This window comes from Oncorhynchus mykiss, chromosome 9 (genome assembly GCF_057628025.1).
Source record: "Oncorhynchus mykiss isolate SJ-2025 chromosome 9, ASM5762802v1, whole genome shotgun sequence".
NCBI classification, from domain to species: domain Eukaryota; kingdom Metazoa; phylum Chordata; class Actinopteri; order Salmoniformes; family Salmonidae; genus Oncorhynchus; species Oncorhynchus mykiss.
In genome coordinates, this window is record NC_143030.1 from 62,800,745 (window position 1) to 62,813,985 (window position 13,241).

Sequence of the window (13,241 nt, forward strand, 5' to 3'; positions counted from 1 at the left end):
ATTTGCTGTTTTGGTACATATGCAATAATCTCGCTGTGGATTCAGACTCATTTGAACCCCTTCCATATACCTGGGCTGGAGTACACATCATTAGTGAGGTTACACTTTAGATGGAGGTCACATTATGCAGATAAAGCATGTGACTCAAAAACACACCTCTTTCTGGAGTCACACTGTTCATAATGCTTCCTGTGTGTGAGAGAGATGGTAGAGATGGTTGAGTAGAGGACACTTCTCCTCTGACAGCTCTCCCTGGGATTTCCTATGGAAAACTGCTTCAGGCTAATTGCTGTGGGCAGAGGAGACATCTCCAGGAGTGAAGATCAGCTAGAGACGTATTCAGGCTGTAGAACCACAGGGAACATAGCTTCAACAACATGTCAACATGTACAGAGGACACTATGTACGTGTGATACCTCCCAGGCATGTTTGATCTGAGTCATGGTGTCACTGTGTGTGTGTGTGTGTGTGTGTGTGTGTGTGTGTGTGTGTGTGTGTGTGTGTGTGTGTGTGTGTGTGTGTGTGTGTGTGTGTGTGTGTGTGTGTGTGTGTGTGTGTGTGTGTGTGTGTGTGTGCGAGCGTGTGTGTGTGTGTGAGTGAGTGTGTCCGTGTACACGTGTGTGACCCCGTGCAGTCCCCTGACAGACAGAGAGGATGGGTGATCCATCAAATGCTCTACAGCCCTGGACAGAACAGGACAGGATCTGTGATCCATCAGTCCTCTACAGCCCTGTTCACTGTAAACACAAATAAATGGCCTGACCTTAGCCTTCAGCACTGGGACAGGACAGTACAAGTACAGTAAAGTACAGGGATTCCCAAAGTCGGTCCTGGTCCCCCGGGTGCACATTAAGTTTTTTGACCCAGCACTACACAACTGACTCAAATAACCAACTCATCATCAAGCTTTGATTATTGGAATCAGCTGTGTAGAATGGGTTCTACATGGAACTCAAAGGGTTCTTCTACCTGGAACCAAAAAGGGTTCTCCTATTGGGACAGCCGAAGAACCCTTTTGGAACCCTTTTTTCTAAGAGTGACCAGTGTTTCCTAAGGAACTAAAAATGTTTTTTAAAAGGGTTCTCCTATGGGGACAGCCAAATAACCCTTTTATGTTCTATATAGCACCTTTTTTTCTGAGTGTGTGGTACAGACAGGGCAGGAGGAATCCAGGGGAGAATGTGCAGCAGGGAATGGCTCAAACTCAGCTGGTTCTGGTTAGATTAGTTATTTATACACCACTCACACTGAATGTATTTTTCTTATAGGTCCCCAAAGATTAACTCCTGTAAAATGAATCCTAGTAAGTCACAAATAACAGCTAGCTGTAAAAGTTGACTGCTACATTATTTCAGACCATTGAACCTTATTGGGATGACAGTAGTGCTCAGAGTGGCAGAGCGGAAAGGCGGGGAAAAACTAGACTACTGTAACATTGTACACACGCACACATTGTACACACACACACACACACACACACACACACACACACACACACACACACACACACACACACACACACACACACACTGTACACACACACACACACACACACACATTGTACACACACACACACACACACACACACACACACACACACACATTGTACACACACACACACACACACACACACACACACACACACATTGTACACACACACACACACACACATACACACACACACACACACACACACACACACACACACATTGTACACACACACACACACACACACACACACACACACACACACACACACACACACATTGTACACACAGTACAGACAGACAGACAGACAGACAGACAGACAGACAGACAGACTCCTCCAGAGAGTTTAGGACTCTACTGTACAGCAGTAGCCTCTGTTCGCTCTAAACATTCTCCAGCCAGACAGGGCCTGTTAGAAGCTTTGGTTGTTACACAGGCTTGAGTTAGCGAACAGAGAAGACAAGTGTTGTGTGTGGTTCAGGCTAGTTGTGCTCAGTAGCTCCAGTGAGGAGAGGGGAGAGGAGAGGGGAGAGGAGAGGGTAGGCATGGGCCCAGCAGTGAGGGGCCTTCAGGGGCATGTGAGATGCAGCGGCGCGCAGCGGGAGTGGATGTCAGCGCGTGAGCATGCTGCTGTTCTGTCTGCTTCAGAGCGCTGGCTCAGCAGGCCAGGTAAACTATGGCTCCCTTCTCTCTCTCTTTCCACCTATCTCTCTCTCACTCTTCCTCTTCTTTCTCTCTCTTCCTCTCTCTCTTTCCACCTTTTTCTCTCCCTCTCTCACTCTCTCTCTCTCAATCCCTCCCTTTCTCTCTCTGGTCCCTCCCAGTCTCACGACCTCTCTCCCCCCTCAATCCCTCAATCTCTAGCTCTTGGTCCCGCCATACTTCTTTCCTCCTACTCTCCTCCCCTCTTCCCCTCTTCCCCTCCTCCCCTCCTCCCCTCCAACCTCTCAGCCACAGTCCAGACAGACAGAACCTTGAGAACTGGACAGTAATGCTCCCTGTTCCCTAGAATTGGAGCGTGGGGCATGTTGCAGCATTAGCTCTTAACAGGCCGTGAAATAGCAGACTGCCTCTCTGACACCACCTCCATCACTCCAGGTGAGTTGGCCAGACGGCAGGATAAATGAGCGAATAAATGAGCGAACCCCTCCCCCACTCATTTACCCAGAATGCATCTGGCTTGGGCACCTGAGGAGAGATGTCAGTCTGTGATAGCTTACCACTCCTCTTACTTAATCTCTGTTGAGTTCTACTTGTCCTGCTGCTCAGCTCAACTCCTCTATGCCACCCCCCCCCCCCCCCATAAAAACACTCTTGGTGTGTCCCAATACTGTTCTGGACATCGGAGGTGGAAATATAAAAGTGTCACTTCCCATTACTGTTGGCCAGACATGCACCTGAGGTGTAGGTCCAATAGTCCAATAGAGCAGTTTTTATCTCAGTATCAAATCATTTCCGTGAAATAATTAAGTACCTTACTGTGATTGTTTCCAATCAAAATGGTAAAAAAAATACAAATAAAATAGCTTCTTAGCAAGAGCAATTTCTCAAGCAATGACTTTTTTTCTTCTCTATTTTTTACTTAACACTTATTTTTCTTAAAACTTGTTAAAGCATTGTTGGTTAAGGGCTTGTAAGTAAACATTTCACTGTAAGGTCAATACCGTCTGTATTTGGCGCATGTGACAAATACATTTTGGTTTGTAGCTAGAATTTTTCTAGGACTTTCTGGGAGTGGTCTGACTGGGGAAGGGAAAGCTGAAAACTAGGTGATAGGTTTGGAAATCTCTTTCTTATTGGTCTAGTACAGTTTTTCTCGATTGCTTGAGCATATTTTTCCAAACAGAGTTCACTTTTTCAAAACAATTAACACGCAGACCGAAACTGAAACATGTTGGTCACAAGGACACATTTAAGACTCTCAAAACATGAATTACATGATAAAAACCAACTACCTCCATCAAAACATACAACTTGTTATCTAATGAAAAGTTATTTCAATCACACAATGGCCCAATAAATACTAATTATCAATATACCCTAATATGGTTAACCCTCTTGTATATGTCTGTGTCGTTTGTTGATACTATAATTATAGTACGCACCAATGCAGAAAGAACGTCACTCAAGGGTTTCTTTGACCCTTTTCTATGTTAACCGAGAGCTGACCTATCTTCCTCTATGGGTCCCTCTACCTCTCCTTTGTCCTTGCCCTCGGCCTCTTACTTCGTCCATTCTTGCAAACAGAAACTCAGAGGTGACCTCTTTTATGCACGAATAAGGACTGATTGAACAATTGTGCAAATATGTTTTGCACAGGTGCAGAAGAGGTTCAAATTCGTTGGAATAATTTGTTTCAGCTGTGACCACGTCACGTTTTTGACAGCACTGGGCCTTTAAAGTATGATGTCATTGAGCGTTTTAAACACAGGTTGAGCATAGCAATAGCATCTCCTGGTTTCTCCCTGTGTAATAGGGTGTGAGCACCATGGAACTTTTTGGCCGTTGTTAACAAGCTAGCTAGCTTAGTAACGTAATGTAGAATGTGCGTCTCGCAAATCACATCCTGAAATTGTTATTTTTTTGAAAGAAAAACGTGTTTTGTTGAATTTTTTTTTACCTTCATTTAACTAGGCAAGTCAGTTAAGAACAAATTCTTATTTTCAATGAAGCCTAGGAACAGTGGGTTAACTGCCTTGTTCAGGGGCAGAATGACAGATGTTTACCTTGTCAGCTCAGGGATTCGATCTTTCAACATTCCAGTTACTAGTCCAACGCTCTAACCCCTAGACTCTAACCATTAGGCTACCTGCCGCCCCAATTCTCAAAAACACTCCAGCACACCAAACTAGGGAACCTTAATATACTCCCCCAAACACAGATCGATTTCTCTTAAGTGAAGGTGGCAGTGCCTTTGAGTAATTTCATTACCACAGGCTAATTATACTGATTGGAATAACCTCTCCTGCTTAGGTGAATGGAAGGCAAGCGCCTCCATATTCTTGGAACTTAATGCCAATACCGTTCCATTCCCCCCTCAACCGCTTCTCTCCCCTCCCATGCCCTAAATAATCAAAGTGGCTTGCTCCTCGCTCCTCCTAACATGTCAGTCCATGTTGAATCTGTCTTAATGCGTGATTTCAGCCGTGCAACTGTGCAATGAAGGAAGCTAATGGAGCATGCTGGTGGCTCAATCGCCTCTGGTCATTGATAATAATGAAGACAAATATCAAAACGTTAGCTGCTAATGCTGTAATAGAGTGGACGCTGGGCTGGGGTGGATGCAGGGAGCACTGCATGAGGATGGACACATCTACACCACAACACACCACATCGTGTGCAGTGTGTCCCATATCACATGACCTTGAGGGTCTAGACCAATGATGTATATAAACCCTGTATTGCTGATGTTATGTTTTGGCCTCGGAAGAAGCAGTCTTCCATTGGAATGAATGGAATTCTACAGTATTTCAATTACATTTTTCAAGGACAAAATGACTTGTATTTAATAAAATAACATTGTCGTAGTGGGGACAGTAGCATTAGAACTTGGAAAAATATATACTTTAAGAAAAAAAAATCTTTGGATGTTTAGCTGACATTACCATGGTATGTATTAAGGTGTCTGTAATAGAATAAATGTGGCAAAAACAAATGTAGACATTAGTAAATGCATTTCTATAGCTTCCAAATACTTTTTTACAACGTGAGGGAGTACCAAGATGGAGGCGCAGTGACTTCAAAACAGCACCCCTGTAAGTCGTCTAGTGTATATATAAATCATTGGTCTAGACGAGTTGCTCAGGCTTTGTCTTTGTCAATTTTGTTGAATTTAAATCACTTAGGTAAGACGATTCCAATGTTAATTCGATATTCTACCAACACAAGGCAGAGTTATGTTGTCCAGACTCAATGATGTGGGCTTTGTCTGTTTATAAAAAAAAATGTTAAGTCACTAAGGTGCTTGTCAATTTCTACCAAGGTGAGAAGAATCCAATGTCCGTTTGGTATTCTACCAACACAAAGGAGGTTTGAATACTCGAGAGAGTGGGTGTTGTTGATTTTAGATCTCTGTATGTGTGCTAGTGTGTGTTAAGGAGAAGATAGTTGAGCAGAGGGCGACTGGGTTGGAGACTGTGTGTGTGTTGCATAGCAGTCAGATAGCAATACAGCAGCTGTTATCACCAGATTGCAGGGCCAGATGTGGAGATGACAAAACAAACAGGTCTCTCCAGGGTTCTACACAAACTTTTCCACTGGTGGCACTGGTGCTACCAACTTTGTCAGTTGGTGGCACCAGCACATGATTTGGTCTACCAAAATGTACCTGTATTCCATACAGAACTAGGCTAATAATGACATCTTTTAAATTGGCATGCCTTTGTGTTCTTACATTGATTTGGATCGATTTACTATTTGCTAAAAACGTTTTTATATTCATAATAATAAACTAAAGTAAAAAAGGTAACACAATAAAATAACAATAACGAGGCTATATACAAGGGTACTGGTATGGAGTCAATGTGCGGAGTACAGGTTAGTGTAGGTATCTGGGGTAATACAGTGTAGGAAGTGTAGGAAGTGTAGGAATACATGTAGGAAGTGTAGGAAGTGTAGGAATACATGTAGGAAGTGTAGGAATACATGTAGGAAGTGTAGGAATACATGTAGGAAGTGTAGGAATACATGTAGGAAGTGTAGGAAGTGTAGGAATACATATAGGAAGTGTAGGAAGTGTAGGAATACATGTAGGAAGTGTAGGAAGTGTAGGAATACATTTAGGAAGTGTAGGAAGTGTAGGAATACATGTAGGAAGTGTAGGAATACATGTATGAAGTGTAGGAAGTGTAGGAATACATGTAGGAAGTGTAGGAATACATGTAGGAAGTGTAGGAATACATGTAGGAAGTGTAGGAAGTGTAGGAATACATGTAGGAAGTGTAGGAAGTGTAGGAATACATGTAGGAAGTGTAGGAAGTGTAGGAATACATGTAGGAAGTGTAGGAAGTGTAGGAATATATGTAGGAAGTGTAGGAAGTGTAGGAATACATGTAGGAAGTAGTAAAGTGACTATACATAGATAAAAAAAACAGCGAGTAGCAACAGCGTTAAAAAGGGGTTCAATGCAAATAGTCCAGGTAGACATTTGATTAACTGTTTAGCAGTCTTATGGTTTGGGGGTCCGGTACCGCTGTCCGTGCGGTAGCAGAGAGGACGAGAACAGTCTATGACTTGGGGGGCTGGAGTCTGACACAAAGGGAACACGGTTTTTGGTCAATTTCTCGTTTGAAAAAATGATACAGTAATCCCTCAATAACTCTTCAACATCTCAAATTGACTAGCTTCATTAGTGTGTTTGTGTCAGGAGTGTGCTGTCTATTTAGTTAGCCAATGCCCACATTATTCTGAAATATTTTGTAATGGAACGCTTTGTAATGGAATGCTTATAGGAACCGCACATCGTTTTACTGCAACAAGTGCAACACCCTTCGATTGAAAAGGTGGGAAACAAGCGAAAGGGCATAGGCCTGCATCTCTCTCAAACGGATCAGAAATGAAATCACAGAATCATTTTATTGGAGCAGTAGAACTTCTAAATCGGCCACAACTTCAATGACTTTTCAAGAGCTTAGAGGATTTTCAAGGAAGGGTTTTCCAATGAGGACTGAATTGCACATTGTAAATATTCAACCAAAACTTCTAACTTTTTTCTTACCATTAATAATGCAATATTATTTTCACTGACGGGGATGTGCGAAGGGTTTGCAAAACTTCCCCTGTATGTCAAGTTCTGACACACACAGATAAGGGGATTGATTCCTTTGCCTCTTCACAAAGTTGGTATATTTGTGGTCAATAGCACATTACCGTTTGAATGAATCATGATGATAGAAAAAAGCCAATTGTGAACTAAAGACGAACGTGACCAGGTAAAAAACATGTAATGGCACCCGTGCAACTAATTAAACATCTGTGTCACACTGCCAAGTCAAACGGTTGCAGTATTGAACCCTGACTCTCTGTGAAGAAAGTGACATCACACATGACATCACTCTCCCCCTAATCCAACTCAAGTGCGAAATTATGATCAGATAACTGATACCGTAAACACCACATCGTCAAAGGCAAAACAGTTTCCTGCTATATTTATAATTTTTATTTAAACTTTTAAACAACTGTGGATTTTGTAAAGACAGTAAATTGATTAACCCACCCCATTGTGTGCTTTCTTTGTCCCTTAGTGGGTCTGCGTTGTTATTCCTATATTTTTTATTTGACTCGGGGCTCTGCTCACGCCGCAGCCTGCCTGTGCTTCCTTTTTGAATTACCTGAATGTGTTGGAGATAAGACCAATCTGTTTGTGACATTTTTAAAGCTCTGTTACCATGGCTATAACTCCTAACCTCCTTCTATGGAGAAAATGGGGAGTCAATGAAGCTGTTCTGTCACAAGGCACAGGAAATAGACCATTGTCCTATTTCGTTCTGTTTCTTATTCCTGTATTCAACTGGATAATATAAAAAGGTGGAGGTGGACCTAGCTATGCAGAAACTGGGGAATAGAGTCAAAATATAGAGTGCTTAATTTATTATTTCTGTTTAAAACAAGTTCACAGACAGTAATGCATGAATGTCAAGACAATGGCATCAAATCTTACTATATGATATACTACCATGTCTATGTACTGTATGTATTCATTTGAACCTTAACACACTGATAAGGTAATACTGAGTATCTAGCCAGAGTACTACAGTCATCTGATGGACATGTCCTCTCTAGCTAGTCATATTTAATGATACTGTTTCACCAAATCAAATAACATTTGATTTGTCACATGCGTCATCAACAAAAGGTGTGGACTAACAGTGAAATGCTTACTTACGGGTCCTTCCCAACAATGCAGAGAGAAAGAAAATAGAGAAATAATAGAAAAGTAAGACACATAATAAAAGTACTAATAAACACACAATGAGTGATGATAACTTGGCTATATACATGGGGTACCAGGACCGAGTTGATGTGCAGGGGTACGAGGTCATTGAAGTAGATATGTTCATATAACTAGGAATAAAGTGGACTATAATAAACAGTAGCAACAGTGTATGTGATGAATAGAAAAAAGTTTGTGCAAAAAGGGTCAATGTATATAGTCCGGGTAGCTATTTGGTTAATTATTTAACTAACTAACGTATGGCTTGAGGGTAGAAGCAGTTCAGGGTCCTGTTGGTTTCAGACTTGGTGCATCGGTACCGCTTGCTATGCGGTAGCAGAGAGAACAGTCTATGACTTGGATGGCTGGAGTCTTTGAACCTAGGAACTACAGCTACAGCCCCATCAATGTTAATGGGGGCATGCTCGTCCCTCTGGTTCCTGTAGTCCACAATCACCTCCTTTGTTTTGCTGACGTTGAGGGAGAGGTGGTTGTCCTGGCAACTGAGAGGTGGTTGTCCAGGCTGTCTCATCGTCGTTGGTGATCAGGCCATAACACTGTGGTGTCATCTGCAAACGTAATGATGATGTAGGAGACTAAGCACGCACCCCTGATGGGCCTGCCTGTTGAGGGTCAAAATGGAGGTTGTGTTGTTGCCTACCTTCACCACCTGGGGGTGGCCCGTCAGGAAGTCCAGGGTCCAGTTGCAGAGGAAGGTGTTTAGTCCCAGGATCCTTTGCTTAATGATGAGGAGGGCACTATGGTGTTGAACAATTAACATCATTCTCACATAGATGTTCCTCTTGTCCAAGTGGGAAAGGGCAGTGTGGAGTGCAATAGAGATTGCATCATCTGTGAATCTGTTGGGGTGGTATGCAAATTGGAGTGGATCCAGGGTGTCTGGGATGATGGTGTTGATATGAGCCATGACCAGCCTTTCAAAGCATTTCATGGCTACAGAAGTGAGTGCTGTGGGGCAATAGTAATTTAGAGAGGTTACCTTGGCGTCCTTGGGCACAAGGACTATGGTGGTATGCTTAAAACATGTAGGTAACATTTAATTTGTCTGGTATGCTCGCGTCACTGTGCAGCTCGCGGCTGGGTTTCCCTTTGAAATATGTGATAGTTTGCAGGCCCTGCCACATCCAACGAGCGTCAGAGCCAGTATAGTAGGATTTGATCTTAGTCCTGTATTGACGCATTGCTGGTTCAATGGTTTGTCGGAAGGCGTAGCATATACTGTAGAATAAAGCAGCGTCTGTAATGGCTGTGTTACTATAGGCTGAATCATAATGTGTTAGTGTTACTATAGGCTGAACCAGAGGGTTGCCACATCAAGGTCTTTCCTTCCAGTATTCACAATGTATTTACAGTGTCCAGCTCACCCATCATTTTCTCTTTAAGCTTAGTGTAATTCGTTTTTGACTCTTGCTTCTTCATAATCGCTGAATCACTCAGTAGCAGTTAAGCCCTGTTTCTGCCTTTCATGCCGACAATGCTATCACCACTTAAATCCCACAGCAGGATTTGGGGCTAATTTTAGGAGGGGAGTGTGGAGTGGGTGGATGTTGAATGTATAAGAGCCTGTCAAAAGCTGTGCATTATCGCCACTTTCCTCCTAATTTAATTTGCCACTTGTTGCCCCCCCGTCACTATGTTGTCATGCTGAGGAGCTCCACAGGGATCCCCTCTTTATTGTGACGGGAGGCAGGCAGGGAGTGAGTGAGGGATAGGGAGGAAGGGAGGGAGTGAGTGAGGGATAGGGAGGAAGGGAGGGAGTGAGTGAGGGATAGGGAGGAAGAGAGGGAGTGAGTGAGGGATAGGGAGGAAGGGAGGGAGTGAGTGAGGGATAGGGAGGAAGGGAGGGAGTGAGTGAGGGATAGGGAGGAAGGGAGGGAGTGAGTGAGGGATAGGGAGGAAGAGAGGGAGATGTCCTCGGGAAAAAAACGACTGGAGAAATCCTTAATGTTTCACTTTAGCTAAGGACTTTGCGTGCACACACACACACACACACACACACACACACACACACACACACACACACACACACACACACACACACACACACACACCTCTACACCTCTCTCCTCTCCTGGGTCTGTGTGAGGAGGCAGGTAAACATGGCCCAGGAGATTAGTTGTGATTCATGGAGCATGGAGATGAGCAGTGGACATAATATTGTGGACAGAAATAGCCCGCGGTGATGCATTAAGGCCTCCGTCTCCGTCTCTGAGCTCACTGTGTTAAAACCAATACAATTGAATCAAGCAGCGGGCGAGCGACATGGCGGGAGAGAGAACAGAGCGTAAAGCACTAATGTGGTGGAGGGGGAGATGGGGAGGCCACATGAAAACCCTATTGATTCCTGTGGGGATGATGAAGAGAGAGACAGGCGGGCGAGGGAGTGAGGTGGCAGGGCCTTTTGAAATGTAAGAAGGACCAGGTACCGCATTGTGTGTCATTCATTATCTCTGTGATCGCTAGAGCTGCACTAAAGCACATCAACTCCTCCTACGTTTGATACAGCACCCCTGGGACAGACAGACAGAAACTCACACACACACACACACACACACACACACACACACACACACACACACACACACACACACACACACACACACACACACAGAGCAGCATCACCTCCAGATATGTAAAGATGATGGAGGGGAGCGTATGGGAAAACAGACTGTTGAGGGGCAGGCTATCTAGGCTACTGTAGGCTAGGCTGTGCTTTGCGTGAAACAGTCAGTGGCTGCTTTGTGTGTAACCTCTCTTCTGCTGTGCTACAGTACACTCCAGTGAGCCGGAGAGAGAGAGGACAGAGCAGCACAAGACCAGGGCCTTATGTTAATAAATAAGTGACTTTGACTACTAGGGCCCCACTGCCCTCTCTCTGACACAACAGAGAAGTGCATTCAGTCTCACGACAGTGACTGTTTACAGTATAGAGCCAGAGCCCACTACCTTGTGGTAATGCTATGTCATTTCTGTGCTATGTCAATTCTGATTATTTACCAAATTCTAGCCAGGAGAAGTGGTATTGTTTTGGTCGTTAAACCTGCCAATTGTTTTGCATCTGTTATTCTGTTTGCAGTCGGATAACTTTTTTACCTCCAACTCAATTTGTCAGAATAAGCTGTAATGGGGATGAATCAGAGTAATATTCTGGCTGCACAGCACACAGACCTGAAAGTCTCCAAGCACGCAGCTTTAGATCGACTCTCAAGTGTCTCTCACACTCACCTCCCTGACGTCAGTCTTCTCTTCACCAGAATCTCTTTTTAATGATCTACATTGCTACATGAGGATTCTGGCCCCATCACAGTCCGACCTCAGTCCTGATAGCAGGGTCTCTTTTCCCTTGTACACAGGGCCTTTTACCACAGGGTCAAAGATGGTGTAGATATTGAATGGTTGCACAGAATGATATGCTATTTCTGGGAAGCTTTGAGTGAAATGCCTTGGATCACTCTTGGGGATATGGGAAGGGGGTCTGTACTATACTGTAGCTGGCGTGGAAAAGGCTGTTCTCTGTAGAGAGGCTGTTTCCTCAGACCCTGTAATGCTTGCTAGCTGGGCTCTCTCCTCTTCTCTCTTCCTGCTGGCCTTGAACACGTTCTTCCTTTCATCTGCCTGAGAGAGAGAGAGAGAGAGAGATAGAGAGAGATAGAGAGAGAGAGAACCCGTTCCAGAGCCCTCTGTTGGCGTTAAGGATACTGCCAGGGCGCCACGGGGTTGGAGGTGGAATCACTTTGTGATGTTAGCTCCTTTTGACGCAAGAGCAGAGACTGATGGGTGTTCTGTACTGTATACGCATGTCTGCATGGGATGGGCCCACATTTCAAAGGAACTTTTCGGCTACATCTGCAGAAATCTTTGCATATTGACATTAGCAGTGCAATTAATTCCTAAATTATCCTCCTCCATCTATATACAGTATTTATGGTTCTAACTTTCTTACATGCAGCCTGTTTGAACTTTTACCTAGGACATTTTTATCTTGTTTACTGTGTCTCTGCAGCAGAGGAGGTGGTGTGTACAGGTTCATGTATTATTAACTCTGGGTGTAGTAGAAGAGGAGGTGGTGTGTACAGGTCCTTGTATTATTAACTCTGGGTGTAGTAGAAGAGGAGGTGGTGTATACAGGTCCATGTATTATTAACTCTGGGTGTAGTAGAAGAGGAGGTGGTGTATACAGGTCCATGTATTATTAACTCTGGGTGTAGTAGAAGAGGAGGTGGTGTATACAGGTCCATGTATTATTAACTCTGGGTGTAGTAGAAGAGGAGGTGGTGTATACAGGTCCATGTATTATTAACTCTGGGTGTAGTAGAAGAGGAGGTGGTGTATACAGGTCCATGTATTATTAACTCTGGGTGTAGTAGAAGAGGAGGTGGTGTATACAGGTCCATGTATTATTAACTCTGGGTGTAGTAGAAGAGGAGGTGGTGTATACAGGTCCATGTATTATTAACTCTGGGTGTAGTAGAAGAGGAGGTGGTGTATACAGGTCCATGTATTATTAACTCTGGGTGTAGTAGAAGAGGAGGTGGTGTATACAGGTCCATGTATTATTAACTCTGGGTGTAGTAGAAGAGGAGGTGGTGTATACAGGTCCATGTATTATTAACTCTGGGTGTAGTAGAAGAGGAGGTGGTGTATACAGGTCCATGTATTATTAACTCTGGGTGTAGTAGAAGAGGAGGTGGTGTGTACAGGTCCATGTATTATTAACTCTGGGTGTAGTAGAAGAGGAGGTGGTGTATACAGGTCCATGTATTATTAACTCTGGGTGTAGTAGAAGAGGAGGTGGTGTATA

The 13,241-nt window shown here is 43.8% G+C and overlaps 1 protein-coding gene across 9 annotated transcripts in view; it reads left to right on the forward strand.

Annotated features, from left to right (window-relative positions):
• The window catches only part of LOC110532462 (calmodulin-binding transcription activator 1), a 617,258-nt gene that overhangs the window by 348,184 nt on the left and 255,833 nt on the right, over nt 1-13,241 (forward strand). The window lies entirely within an intron of this gene.